Source organism: Dromaius novaehollandiae, chromosome 2, assembly GCF_036370855.1.
Source record: "Dromaius novaehollandiae isolate bDroNov1 chromosome 2, bDroNov1.hap1, whole genome shotgun sequence".
Classification (NCBI taxonomy): domain Eukaryota; kingdom Metazoa; phylum Chordata; class Aves; order Casuariiformes; family Dromaiidae; genus Dromaius; species Dromaius novaehollandiae.
Genome location: NC_088099.1, coordinates 155,712,517 through 155,726,735, shown reverse-complemented (window position 1 = coordinate 155,726,735; position 14,219 = coordinate 155,712,517). Strand labels below are relative to the sequence as shown.

Sequence of the window (14,219 nt, the reverse complement as noted above, 5' to 3'; positions counted from 1 at the left end):
AGCTTGCGCCCATTGTTGGGGCATGTGTTTGCCATCTCTCATTCCTGGAAAAATTATCTCTGCGCATGAAGAAATCACAGTGAACAGGTATTTATGTGCTCTGAGAGTAAATTCAAACTATGGCTTACTATTGCTTTAGTAAGTCAGAGCATGCACCCTGCTCCTTATTCGTTAAGTAATAGCATCAGCTTTGCTTTTGCTTTGCTAGTAGAACTAGATTAGAACAAAATGGTTATGTTTACAACATGCTTCACTCTCTGGGTCAGATCTGGACTTGAATCTGAAACACGTTGCATGGCTATTTCAGGATAGGCTTTAGACGGGCAACAGGACAAAAGCAGGAAGGGTCTTGCCATCACCTGTCATGAAGCAATGTAGGCTCTGCAGGCAGCTGGCGTATGGCTGCTCTTTAGATGAGGCGAACAACCACAGCTGGGCAGCTGCTTTTTGCGCCGTGGCTACCTAGACACATGGAGGCATGCTAAAGAGTGTGCCATGGTACAGCCCATTCCTAGCCCTGGCTATCTAAGCATAACACAAATGTTAGCAATCAGGTCTTAATTGGAATGTAATTACAACAGGCTTTCTGAACGGAGAGCTATGTAAGATCTCAGTCCATGCGTAAGCAGGCTGTGCCTATACTAACTGCTGAAGCTACTGCTGAAGGTATCTTCCTTCATATTTGTCACAAAAGGCTTGTGGCCACTGAACGCAAACAATCGTTGATCAAGTGTCCAACATGTGTCTGTGACTGTTTTCACAGGTCTATCATTTTCTGAGGTGGAATATTGATTTTTACATGAAAAGATGCCATGTGCACACTCCAGCCTGTAAGCAAATGCCAGTCCACTGGGACCTTACCCCAGCCACTATATGTTCAAGCACATTTTTCTCTCCATGTTTATTGTGCTTCTCCTAAATGGTTTATGCAATCACTTCTTCCTCTCTTTGCCCTAGTAATGTGTTTCCCAAGAGTACTGTTATTACTGGCCTCATATAAACTCCGATGTTCCATATTCATCAGAAAAGAAATCGACATGAAGTACAAATGTATTTCATGTGAAATTACATAAAATACATTGTTTCAGCTGGCTTTGATTTACAGATTTAACACAAAAAGTCATGGGAAATTCTTAATATATTAGTTTGGAGCAGCTCTAGCCCCTCTTTGGCCAAAGTGAATGCAAGCAATTATCGTTCAAAAACCACTATTTGAATCATTACGGTAGGTCCAAAGTACAGCACTTGGAAAACCACCACTTTATTGAAAACTTAAAATGATTAGACATTGCCCCACCAGGAGATATTTTTAAAAGATCTAGACTTTGCAGCATTGTGATAAAGTACAATGGCACAAAGGAAAAGCAACAAATCTCATTGCTTTGCACATGCTGAGAGAAATACTATTTAACAAAGGCAACATAATAATAGGGCATATGTCTTATTTGTTTACTTCTCTTTTGTCACGTTTTTAAAAGCAAGGGACTACTCTCCAAAAAGACTATCTGATGAGACATGCCCCTCCACGGGAAGAATGTTTTAACAGTTCTAACACCTTCTTTGCCTCAATGGGAGACTGAAAATCCACTTTCGATGTGCAAAGTCAGAGCTGCAGGACTAAGACAGGCACTTACGCACACAAACTGGGCCCATTGTGCACAAAGTCCATGCGGACGGTTGGAGAGAACTCAATCCATTTGTCCCGTCACTGTGCAGGCAGTGAGAACGCAGGAGCAGATGGCCTGCACCAAGATAACTGTTCCTCCTGCATAACACCAGCATTACAGAGCCAGCCAGAGTGATTTCTGGCACTAATGTGACCTGCTGGCCTTCCAATATATATTACTCCATAAGCTTCCCCCCATCATTTCCCTATTCTGATCCATCAAGTACTGGTATAAAACCAGTATGTCCAAAATACGTCCACTTCGATTTCTGTCCTGCAAGTTCTTAAGAAATTGAACTGCAGGTTCTCTGGGTGCTAGGATGATTTGCAATGTTGGCATTCATGATTCTCAATGATCTAGGGTAAAATCTTGGCCCAGATTAAGACAGTGTGGTTAAGGGAAGCAGGCTTTTGCCCTTCATTTTCTTTGTAAAGATCCAGTTGTTGAATTTGAAGACTTCAAAGGTCCTTGGGCTTCCATTTGGAAATGCATGCATTCCTAGCTCTTAAATTTGCTTGAAAAGCTGGACAATGTGAAATGAGTGGTACTGTCAACCACGGCATCAGCTGTACAAACCAGCCCAGGTGAGTTTGTACTAAAGTGCATTAGGAAGTGTTCGCACAAGTCCCCCCACAGTTGGACTGGGTAGATAATAATCTCTGGTTAATAGCCAGTGACAAACCAGTGATAGTATCAGCCACCACAACTAAATAAAGAAGACATCATGTCATGCCTCCATGACACCTAAGAGTAATTTGAGTCGAAGGGGATGCCTAGAGGTCATCTGGTCCAACCTCCATTCAAAGCAGGTCCAGGCAGAGCAGGTTATTCAGGGTGCAGTAGAGACCCCACAGCTTCTCTGGGCCCCTGTTCCAGTTTTTGACCACCCTCATTGTGAAGAATTGTTTCCTAATATCTAACCAGAAATTTCCTTGCAACTTGCGCCCACTGCCTCTTGTCCTATCTCTGTGCACCTCCGAGATGAATCTTGCCTTCTCTACATCCTCCCATTTAAGCAGCTGTAGACAGCAGTAAGATCCCCTGACCCTTCTCTTCTCGAGGCTGAACAAACCCAGCCCTGGGCATGTGCTCACACATCATGTGCTCCAGCCCCAGCACCATCCACGGTGCCCTCCATGGGACTTGCTCCGGTATGCCAGGGCCTTTCTTGTGCTGGGGAGCAGAAAACTGGGCATAGCACTCCAGATGCAGTCTCACAAGCGCTGAATTTGATCTTGTACCACAACACCCTTTTACAGTTTATTTAGATGAATGCATCATTTTGCACAAATCAAGGTTTAGATAATAAACATTTAATAAGCCTTTCTTTCTTTCTTTTGTTCAGTGTACTTTCCAGAACCTATTTTCATTACCTTGTCCAATTAGACAAGCAGCAGTATGATCCCAATGCTTCCTGTTATGGAAAAAATAAAAGATTTTTCTGGTCACAAAGGTCACAAAAATCTACTTATTAATTTAACCTCATCTTTTTCTGCCATTTCCCAAAAGACTCCAAAGGTCTGTGTTTGTATGACACAAATGATGTTAATTTTGAAAATACTTTAATTGTCCATGACATTTCTTCAAGCTTCTAGCCCCAAATTATTCTCAAAATGGTATTTGTACAATTTCTTTCGGGATTTGTAGATGTTTATGCTACTTTTAGCTTCTTCACATTATAATCTCCCTCTATTTGCACTGGCCAAGCAGCAGTTTAAGATGGGAGTTGCTCTCTCTACATCTTACTAAAAATAAATTAATTTTAGCTAGAGGAAAGTATAAGTTAATTACATCCTGAGCATCAGGAAACAATTAACAGCTTTCTATTATATCACCCTGATTTCTAAGCCATACAATTATACTCTGCTGCAGAAAAGGATGTATGATTATCAAGAGAAGGATCTTTTTTGTAAGAAATGAAAGGAAATTATTCTATATACTGACAATTAGTGCTATAAATAATGCTTAACTAGTACCTTTTCAGGACTTATTTCCTTTATTTGCAGTCCTAACTTTGAGTGATGTGTTGGCTATGTGCTGTCAGATTCCCTTTGCAAAGTGTATGTCTAAGTGCTGGACTCCGATTCCTCAGACAAGCACTCACAACTTCAGCTTCTTGTGAATATTCTGCAGCATTCATTTGAATTAAATTAAAAATCATTGTTTTTATGAACCATATGATAATTATGCCTTGAGTTGAGTTGGCCTGTTACATCAGAGCTGAGAATGGGTCGAGAAAACACAAAGGCGCCCACAGGCCTGCTTCACACAGCCCCAGTGCTTTGAAGACATAAGGAACAATGCAAAGAGCAATGGATGCAATATATGGACACTTCTTTTTAACTCCTGCCAATAAACTCATTTGGTGCAATATGCAAGAAAGTGGTGCAAACACAGAGACAAAAGATTGTACAACAGTTCAGCTGAACAATAATGGAAACATTATGGCCATATCCCAGTGCTAGAAATAGCTCTTAATATGAAGAGCAATGAAATAAACCCACATAAAAAAACACAATTAAAGGTCAAAGGCCTTAATGGCAGATGTACTACTAGGAGATGGGATAATTTGCCCAAACCAGGTAGACTGTATAACATCCATAAAAGACAAATACGATAGCGTTAATGCTGCTCATCAACAGAAGAAATTTGGTCTATGCAAACTCCTCCTGCAACACACCTCTCAAGACAGCTGTACTTCTCCCCCAGAAAGTTCAAATTCTGTTCCAAGTCCTCCTTCCCCTGTATCTTATACCTCAAGGTGTCTTCCATGCTCTGGCCCTGACAAGCAAAGCCATGTCTGCCTCTTACCTATCTAGAACACTACTGGAAAGTCAATTTTCTTGGCTCTTGATCTCAATCACATTGCCTTTCTCCCTGATTCCTTCCACTGCCTCCCCCTCTTCTGTCACATCAAACACAGTATTACTGTGCTTATCTTCACTTTCAAGCTCCCCAATAACCACCTCCCACATTTGCTATCATCCTTTCTCAAAAGGTGTTGACTCTTCCTGTGACTGGCCATTTGGGTCCAGCTGGGCTATTTGGTTTCAACTCTTCAAGCAAGCAGCTCTGTGCTTGCTGCCTTAGCACGCAGGAGTCATGCTCATGCAAACACCCACAGAGTGATCAGGACGCAGTCACCCAAATCCTGTGCAGCACTGTTATGATCGCTACCAAAAAAACTTGACCATTAAGCAGATGTGCTGAAGCTGCACTTCTGTCACAGTGACCAGCACTGTTTCAAAACAGTCATGTTACTTCTTTGTCTGCCTGTATACATTTGCTATCTCTTTGTTTTACAATTAGACCATAAACAATTTGGGAGTGAGGCCGGCTTTTCATCCTCCATATAGTGCCTTGCTATGCTCTGGGATGTAATCTTGGGGTTTCTCAGCATAAATTGGTTTTTTATTCTTTGTACTGAAGATCAACAGCATGTGGCTTTTGGCTGCCCACTGATGAGACAGGCCAAAGGATACATTGTGTGTCCAGAATCAGTGTATTGCGCCCTCTGCATAACCAGCAGATGCCTGCCTAGTCGTATGCACATCTTTTCAAAGCTTAAAAATCTCTGATGTTCAAGGAAACAAACCTGCTGGAGCACCTAAGCCTACAAAAAGGATCTCCCTGGAAGCAGCTTAATGTTTTAAAGTTTAAATTGCAAAAAGGGGCTCTAATAAGGGCTGGATTCCCCATTTGTTTGTAAACTGTGCAGTTTTTTATGTCTGCATAAAGAGAGAAAAACGTGGTCTCATTCTGATTTCAGCTGCATCTCCAGGGTCTTTTGGAAATGAAAAGAGATTATTCTGCCCAACCTCCAAGGCTGGTGGGATGCAAACCAGCTCCTATGCATAATCCATGTGACTGTTTCCTGGGCTCACACTCATACCTGTGCAGTATCCCAGCGTCCGGACTGGAACTGAGGCTATGGTTTTGCAGGCAGCTGAGTTAATCTATCATCTTTGCCAGCAAAAGGAGAAGGTCTTTCTTCCCTGTATGCCTTCCCTTTGCTCTTCTTCTCTCCTCCATGTCCCATGGCTGTCCCGTGTGATGGCTTTGGCCCTCATCAGCTTTTCTGTAAGTCACTTGAGCTCACTAACCGGGCAGGAAAAAATCCTTGCTCCTTGTTGGGTTACTCATCTGCCAAGTTAAGTTAAATACACTGAGGGAGAGGCTTAATGAGTTCTGGAGCTGGCACAGGGTTAAGTGGAAGGAGCTCAAGACAGACAGCAGGGGAAGGAGGGAGGCAAGGGGTGAGAAGGGACTCTGGACTGGCACAGCCGCTCTTGTAGGGTGCAACTTCATGAGATGCAATAAGCCACTCTGACTGCGGGGGCTCCCACTAAAAGTGGACTCTGGAGCTCCTCTTCCCTGACCCCAGGCCAGCTGACCCTCTTCCTTGCATTAGTTTCACACCACAACAAACTGCCTGAGCTCCCCGGACTGGCTGACCATGGGGTCAGATAAGCACCAGTGCTGGCACCATTAAAGCAGCAGGAGCACAGGTCCAGCGGAGCTGGGCTGCTCTTTTCTGTAGCAGCAGCTAGATGTTATACCAGCTCAACACTGCCGTAAAATGCACAGCATGGCCTACATACAGCCCTCTGGCTCTCAACAAATAGGAAAGCCTTCATCTGCCTACAGAAACTTGTGAGATAGCTGCAGTATCCTATGTTGTCACCACAGTCGCAAGGTAATAAAGAATTATGGCCTTGTTATGTGAAAACTAGCTTCTATATTTGCTTCTAAAAAGCAAGCCCCATTAGGCACACTTTTTTAATTATTTGCGAATGAGCTTTTAAAATCTGAATGCTGGGTTGAGGCACTCCTAAGAAACAAACTGTGATGACTGTAAAATTATAGGGCTGATAATTAAGGAAGAGGTTTGCATTCTGAAGCAGTGCTATTACATTGCTGTCGCTGTGATGTGCAGGTGGCATAAATTACATGGCACAGATTTCAAAACACATGAAATAACATGTCAATGTTTGCCTCTGTTCATGTACGAAAACCTGGCAAAAACACAGAGGTAAAGGTAAAATCTTGAAGGCAAAAAAACTTGGCAAATTGTAAACACGTGACTTCTGGGCCTCTCCAGTAACGTCACGTGCATTGGGCCTTGAAGCTCAACATCATTTTTGTGGTCTGTCTTGAACTGCAGTCCGAGGTTTTTAAATGGGAATCGAGCAAATGTCTGATGCACCCTGAGTTCAGGCAGACTGAGGGGTGGCCAAGCACCTCCACCAGTGCGCTGCAACCGTGGGTCCTTGTCTCTGTCCGTGACCCTGTCCGTCTGCTCCCCCAGCACTGCTGCTCGTCCGGCCATATGCTGAGCCTTTTCAGTTAATTTTTTCTTACTTGGTTTCAGTTGATTCAGTTCCCTGAACTTCTGATGCCAGGACAGAGGAACACCAGCGCAAAGTGCAAGGGAAGTGCGAAACGCGGGCGGGAGCAGCCTGCAGCTAGAGCCGCTGTATCAGAAAACCACAAACTCAAACTGCGCTTCAGTGCGATGGCACAAGCTGGCACGGCCCCTGCTGCCCTGCCTGCGCTGCACTGCTCAAAGCCTTTATGTGGTCATGCGGTAAATTGGTTTGTAAAACTGACCCAACCGAAATATCATCCATCACCAAGCCCCGCCAGATCACTTCCCCAAAGCCAGCCGCCGCAAGGTCCCACAGCCGCCTCTGCCAGTCCGAAGGAAGGGGAAGCTCACGGAGGGGGATCAGCACACAGGAGGGATCGGCAGGTGGAAACACACGGCTCTGGGGGAGCACAGCAAAGAGAGGACCGCTTCTCCCAGCGGCAGGACTAGCTTGACATTTTGGCCAAACTGCGGCCTCCAAAACCATTAGCTCTCTCCACTCTCCTGCCCTCAAGCACACCTGGCTCCCTGCGCAGCTGCATCACGAAGGAGCAGCCGGGCCGAGGGACAGAAACACGGACATAACGGGAAGCAGACCTACTCACAACCATATCCTGAGGAGCAGGGATAAAACCACAGCAGAAATAACTGCTTTGAAAGCATTTTACAGTGCTGTCAGCGGTGGATTGTCCCAGCGCACCGCATGCACATTGGCGGAGGGCAAGGGGACATGACTTCCCCCTGCAGCAAAGAGCCATCCCCGGCAGAGATACCAGCTCCGGTTGTGCAAGCGGCCCGGGAACGCGGCTGCGACAAAACCTCTCATGAATTAACCCATTCCCTCAATCTTAGGCTTGCACGGACACAGCCAGGCTGCTTTCGGTGTTGGAACTGATAAGGTTGTATTTGTCTCGGATATCTCTGCCCAACAGTCCACTGAACACAGTGCATGTCCTAAGGACTCCGGCTCCTTCACAACTTTCTCAGGCATTTTGCTCAAGTTATACAGGTTTTTCTGGTTGTACACAACCAGAGTGGAGAGCAGGACTCAGACTGCTTAGCTGTGCTAAATCTACGACATAACACGCTTTAAGGGGATACGTTATTTCTTTGGTGAACAAAGTTAACTCAATTCTGGTCTAGAATTATCCCTCTTCTCTTCTCTTCTCCACCTTTTTTTGCAATCAAAGGCTAACAGGGCTTCAGAAGTGGTAGCTATCAGCATCACATCCATTACCAATCCAAATAACAGCACTTTTCAGTTGCCACTCTACGCTGCCATCTTGTTTCTTATCCAAATTTCCACATAGCTGGCTAACTCCATCTATTCTCTAGTCTCCTTTGACTTCACAGGTTTCTCTATAATCTGAGTAAGTCTGTGAGTCTGTGGGTTATCTTTCCCTTTCTCTGTGCTTCCAAACAACCTTTTTTTTTGTCTCAATGCTTCAGAGTTTTCCAAAAATGAAGGAGCATGGTTGCACATTATTGTACTTCCACTCCTGGTGCAGAGCACTTTCGCAGCAGTGTGTGACTGATCGCATTTACATATTTTAACTTTCTTTAATTCTGAGATCAGCTTTATTTCTGCTGCTGCAAGGAACAGAGACAAAATCACAGTACAGTCATTTCTCCTTGAAGCCACTGGAGAAACATGGGATTGAAGGCAAAGATCAAATCCCTAAACTGTTAAAAAAAAAAAAAGAAGAAAGAAAAGAAAACCATGACAGTTGTTGACATTTATGAAATTGATGAAAAATCCCTTCTCAATTGTCCTTCTGCTGGTTGGTTAAGCCAAACTGCCTTTGTAAAACTGTCTCTCCATTCTATTTATAATACTAGTAGTCTTAGTCATACCAGTGTAACTAAGGATCCATGTGAGACTATGCGTAAATAGTTATAAGGTGTATTTAAAAGCCAGTGGCTTATACATTAAAGTGGTTTAAAATATATGGTTTGTATGTCCTGTTCCTGCTTAAGAAAAAAGAAACCATGACCAATGTGAAGTGCACACTTCTGCACTCCACAAATGCCAGTGGTTCTGCTGAGATTTTAAGCTTTGCAGTTTCTGTCATTACTAACCTTAGAAATTTAATGCAGTTGCTCTTCAGGTTGCTACTGTACTTTAATTTCTGTGGCAATTTTACTGGGTGTATGCATCTTAGAAAGGTAGGTACAAGTACAAAAGCCACTAACTCTTGCTTCTTACTGAGCCTTTCATCCCCTTCACCGGTTCTTCATCAGCCCAATCTCTTCCCACAAAACTTTATTTTGAATACATGACTATTAACCCCTGCCTCGAAGACAGAAAAAAATGTGTCTGCCAGCTAGCAAAAGTGTTCACACAAACCTGTCCTGCCAAGGAGAAAGGCAAAAGAATCAACACAGCTGCACGACAAGGCTACAAAAAGCAGAATAAGTGGCCAGAAAGGCAGAAGGGGCCTGCAGCCGCAGGAGGGGATATCTCCTTCTGAGAGCGGACCTAAGCCACGAGGTACCAACCAAGCCTACGGTCAGTGCCTGGATACTTAGTTATGGGGATGAAAACAGGAACTTAGTCAGACACCTGGACTGCAAAGAGGCTGACTTTTGCTGCTGTCAACATACTCTTCAAATTCTTGATTTTTACACTGTGGAAAGCACTGAAATTCTTCAATTTCACACTGCAAAAAGTACTGGAGTCTACAGATACTAAGAAATGTCTCAGTCAAAATATGGTGCACAGACTACTCCTTAATCTTTGTCCATACATCCAATAGTAAAAGCTAGTTGACCTCCCTCCTGGTTTCAGTCTGGTCTCTCACTCCACTAATGCGACTTTGGAAGGAGAAGAGAGGAGGCACTTTCCCGAGCACCGTATCCACCGCTCCCCACCCAACCCCAGTGCGCCGTACAACTTCTGCCTCTCCACGCACCAGAGGTATTTGTCTCTGCATTTTTGGGATGCCACTTTCGGGCTCTGCGTGTGATCTCCCAAACCAGAAATCCGAATCCCAACAGATCTCGCTGCAGCTCCGAACCAACTGGCTCAGAGTGCCAGATTCGTGTTGCAAGGGTTTCATTTTTCTTCTGAGCGTACAGTGCCTACCACTGCAGGGACTTGATAAATAGCTCAAATTCCTAGGCGCTATCACTGCACAAACAGTAAATAAAAATGACCAGTGATAGGAGTACTTCTCTGCCAGGTTGCCAGAGTATGGCCACTGCCCCCACAGAAGCAGATCTTGCATGAGTGCAAAATACAGCGGAGCTAGATTCCCCGTGTCAGACCGACCCTGCCTTCTCTGCATAAGCACCAATATTCAGTTTCCTTTACCTGTTCATGGGCAGTTCCTCTAACCTAAAATAAACAAAAAATATTCTTGTCCATGCTTCTCAATGCAGTCGCCTGTGCCTGCCTGCTAGTCTCTGCTAATCTGAGCCAAAGTTAATGATTCACTCCATCTGAAATGCAATACATAAAATATACAACGCGAACCACTCTTACAACATCCGCCTTACTGTGTACATAGAGGAAGAGTGAACACTGTTTGCACATGCACTGTTAACTACTTTATCTCTGAGTTGCACTTGAGGAAAGCTACTGACTGGAAAGATTAAATTATGAAAACACTTAGCTTAAAGAAAAGAATTGAGCAAAGCAAAAGCCTTATTGCTTGGTTTCCAGAAATGCTGAATAACCATACATTTTACTGAAGGGCATGAGAACTGGAGGTTCCTGGCCCTTTCATAATCAAACTGCAAGTCATATATCCATATATATATATGTAAATATATGCATATTTATGGGACATGATGTCATTAAAATTAGTACAAACACAAGAGAAGGTGCATCAGGTAAAAGCATTGTGACAGGGTAGAGTGAGCAGGAAACTTCTTGGGTTTGGAGCACTTCAGTTTGCAACCTTAGCAACCTTCACTTCGAAACCTTTTCTTTCAGTGTATTCCTATGGTGGAATTTCGCAGAGAAGATTGCCAATTTTGCAGTTGCTTGATTTGGGGAAACAAATTAATGAAAGTGAAATGACTTGGGCAGAGAGCACTGGAGCGATTTGTTCCATAAATATCTGATGATACAATCCCCGTTGTCCTATCCTCCTTAATGAAGTCAGCAGACAGGCTTTCTCCAGTGGGACGAATGGAAATAAGTTTTTCAGGGTTAGTTTTCTGCTGAATCAATGAGCTCTTTGCTAACAGAAACGTAATCACTAGCAGAGAAGTAAGGAAGTGGCAAGAACCTGGTGCAGGGGGTAGAAAGGCACATCAGCCCTTTACATAGAAGTACAATGTTAGATTGGCTTAAGCAGCTAACAAAAACTCATCTTAATGAATTCTGTCTCTAAAAACTGCATGCATGCAAGTTTGTTTAATATCTGAAGACCAGTCAAGACCTCAAGCTAGAGGAAGAGACCTCTGGACAACTCCATAGCTTAAATCCTTATGTTCCTTTTAGTGTGTAAGTCCACACACAGTAGTGCAGCATCACTAGAGTGTTAATATAGTTTTAAATGCAGTGATAATATGTAATGAATTATGTAACCATATAGTTAATATATTTCTATAGTATAGTAATACATTAATGCAAAGGTTCTCTTGATTACATTTCTTGAGCAACTGTTAGTGTTGTGTGCAATTAGTTCTTTGTGGCTTAGGATGCCAATGAACTTTTGAACCCAACTGCTGTGAAAAAGTCTGAAATTTATGGACCTGTAGGTGCTATCACTGTTCAAAAGTTAATGATTCTAAAAGTTATGCGTTCCAGTTTATTAAGAAGTTTTCTTAAAGTGATAATCTTCCTGAAGTGAGACCTTTGGAAGAGCAGTGAAAATTGTTCTTGCCTTTTCTCTTGCAGCTTCATGATTTATAACTGTTTGCAATACAAAGCCTCCTTTGTAAGATTAAATTCCTCTATAAAGACATCGATAGTAAGGCAGACAAATTTCTGTTGAACTATACCTTGCATTTTGTCACTTAGGGAAAGCAAGTGAGAAAAAGCTTTAAGAAACATGCTTCCTTTTTCCCTAAGCAGAAAGAAAGTGCTGAATTATCACTGCTTTTCTAACAAAAACACTGGTCTAAAAAGTCTCTTAATCCTTTATTAAACTGTTTAACAGCAGCGGGAATTGGGAAAGGTGTTGTTTCCTGAAAAGGCCGGTGATAAAGAGGTATCCAACAGTCTGCAGAGAAAGAAACATTAAATGTCACCAAAAATACACTTACTCCAGAAAACACCATCATATGCCCAGTGGCAACATCTGGTTTAAAAAAAAAAAAAAAAAAAAAAAAAAAAAAAAGTGATCTTTTAATATCGTTGTCTGATCACCTAAAGCCCAAAGACTCTCTGAATGACTAGGCACATTTCATGCGAGAAATCAAGGACTCTTGGAAGATGGAACAGATTTCAGTGACAATTTGGCACCAAGAAGTAATCAGTAAAAGAGTAAGGTATCAGACAACCCTGACTTACATGACAGGCAGCCAGCTAGTATATAAATCATAAAGAAATGCCCACTGAAACCGCTTTTGCTTGCCAGAGGCAAGATCGGCTGTCACTAAATGATGCTGGCAGGGGCGACCTGCAGCCCACGGAGCCTTTGCTTGCAGCCACCCTCCGAAGGAAACCTCACCATCCGGTAGCTGCAGGGTCTCTGGAGCAGCACCCGGGCAGGGAGCAGGAGCTGGGCTTTCGGGTGGCCAGAGCTGTGGGGCAGCCAGACCCCAAGTGGCTCGGCCCCTCGCAGAGCTGCCTGTGCCCGGAGAGTCCTGCTGCTGGATAGTCGGGATCCCAGCTCTCCCCTTCCTCTCAGTCTTCTGCGTGGCAGCAAGAAGCTACTCAGGGGTCTGCTCTCAAGCGCCTCATTGCTGTGCTCAAGGTGAGTCTTCAGCTTTGTTTCATGATCAATTAAATGGCCTTCCAAGAGCCAAATTTTTGAAATCCCTGCTTTAAAAACTACATTTCCACTAATCAAAAGTAAGAATTAGTTAGGTTTCTGCCTAGCTAGCTACTGTCTTTAGAGGCAGAGAACACTACTGGACCTGAAATTTTACTATATTATCTAAAGTATAGCCCAAGGTCTTGTTTATTTTCCAGAAATTGGCCCATCTTCACACATTACACACCAGGATTTACATCATGGCCTTATCTCTTGCAGATTGCTGATGCCCAAAGCTGCAGGGAGAGAGCACGGTGCCAGCAGGGAAAGCACCCAGCCCCGCCAGGGTGGCTGTGGCCAGCAGACAACGTTCGCGGGGGCAGAGGCTCCCTGACCTTGCGAAGGAGAAACACATCATAAGCAGCCAAGGCCACAGGAGAGGGAAAAGCCCCTTTGGCCTTCTCCTCTCCTTCCCCTGGCCAACTTGCACTTGCTTGGGCGGGAAAAGGGGAAGCCACCGTCCCCACCAGCAGCACTGCCTAAATGCAAAGCCAGGTGTGAGGTGCAACTAAGACGAGGACTCCAGCCCTCCTTGCAGGAAGAGATCCCTGCCCGACAGGCCACATGTGCAAGGCAGAGGCCGCAGCAATGGGGGGGCTCTGAGCAACACGTGAGGCTGGGGCAAGACGGGCAACACGAACTTTGTAAGGAATGTTAATCAAGCAGCTATCGTAAGTATTTGAGTTTAGGCAAACGTTGTTTGGGCTAGTGCAAAAGGACTTTAAATACCTACATTTCATTGTCTCTGCATAAGCAACACCATAGTCACAGTTTCATTTTACACTTTTACTGCTAAGCTATGTGCTGGTCGTACAGTATGCAACACTTGCCCATCTGCACTTTCCCCCATACGCACACATAATCACCTGTCTCGCTACATCATTCCCACTGAGGCCTTATCTAGTGTTTATAAGCATCACTAAGAATAGAGTACAGTACATTTCCTCGAATGCATGTGTGTGCCGGTTTTCTATCATCTGTTTCTCTGCCCGAAAGGCTTCTGAGATAGCCTGCCTTTGATCCTGAAAACCCTCTAAGCTCTCATTTAGCATTAACAGCGATACACTTATCTTGGATGGGAACAGGAAAACCTTAAATACCCCACTGGCTAAAGCTTGTCTACCAGCCATTTTTTATCACATATTTTGCAGCTCTTATTGTCTGGAAAAATGGAGAAAACTAACCTTTTGCACAGAATATCCAAGACAGAGAAGCACAACAAAGCTACCAGAATTGGTGGAAGTGAGACCATTT

At 43.9% G+C, this 14,219-nt stretch overlaps 1 protein-coding gene and 2 long non-coding RNA genes across 4 annotated transcripts in view; 1 reads left to right on the top strand and 2 right to left on the bottom strand.

Moving 5' to 3' along the window:
* DEPTOR (DEP domain containing MTOR interacting protein) overlaps positions 1-14,219 on the bottom strand; it is a 75,040-nt gene that overhangs the window by 58,767 nt on the left and 2,054 nt on the right. The window lies entirely within an intron of this gene.
* On the bottom strand, positions 12,109-13,272 carry LOC112989166 (uncharacterized). The gene is made up of 2 exons (XR_003260746.2): positions 13,153-13,272; positions 12,109-12,209 (listed from the first exon to the last, which is right to left on the bottom strand). It is a non-coding gene; the product is annotated as an uncharacterized LOC112989166 (long non-coding RNA).
* The window catches only part of LOC112989165 (uncharacterized), a 2,437-nt gene continuing 558 nt past the window's right edge, over positions 12,341-14,219 (top strand). The window contains exons 1-2 of the long non-coding RNA XR_003260745.2: positions 12,341-12,905; positions 13,185-14,219. The exon at positions 13,185-14,219 is cut by the window's right edge and continues 558 nt beyond it. This is a non-coding gene — a long non-coding RNA (uncharacterized LOC112989165). The remainder of the gene's footprint in view (positions 12,906-13,184) is intronic.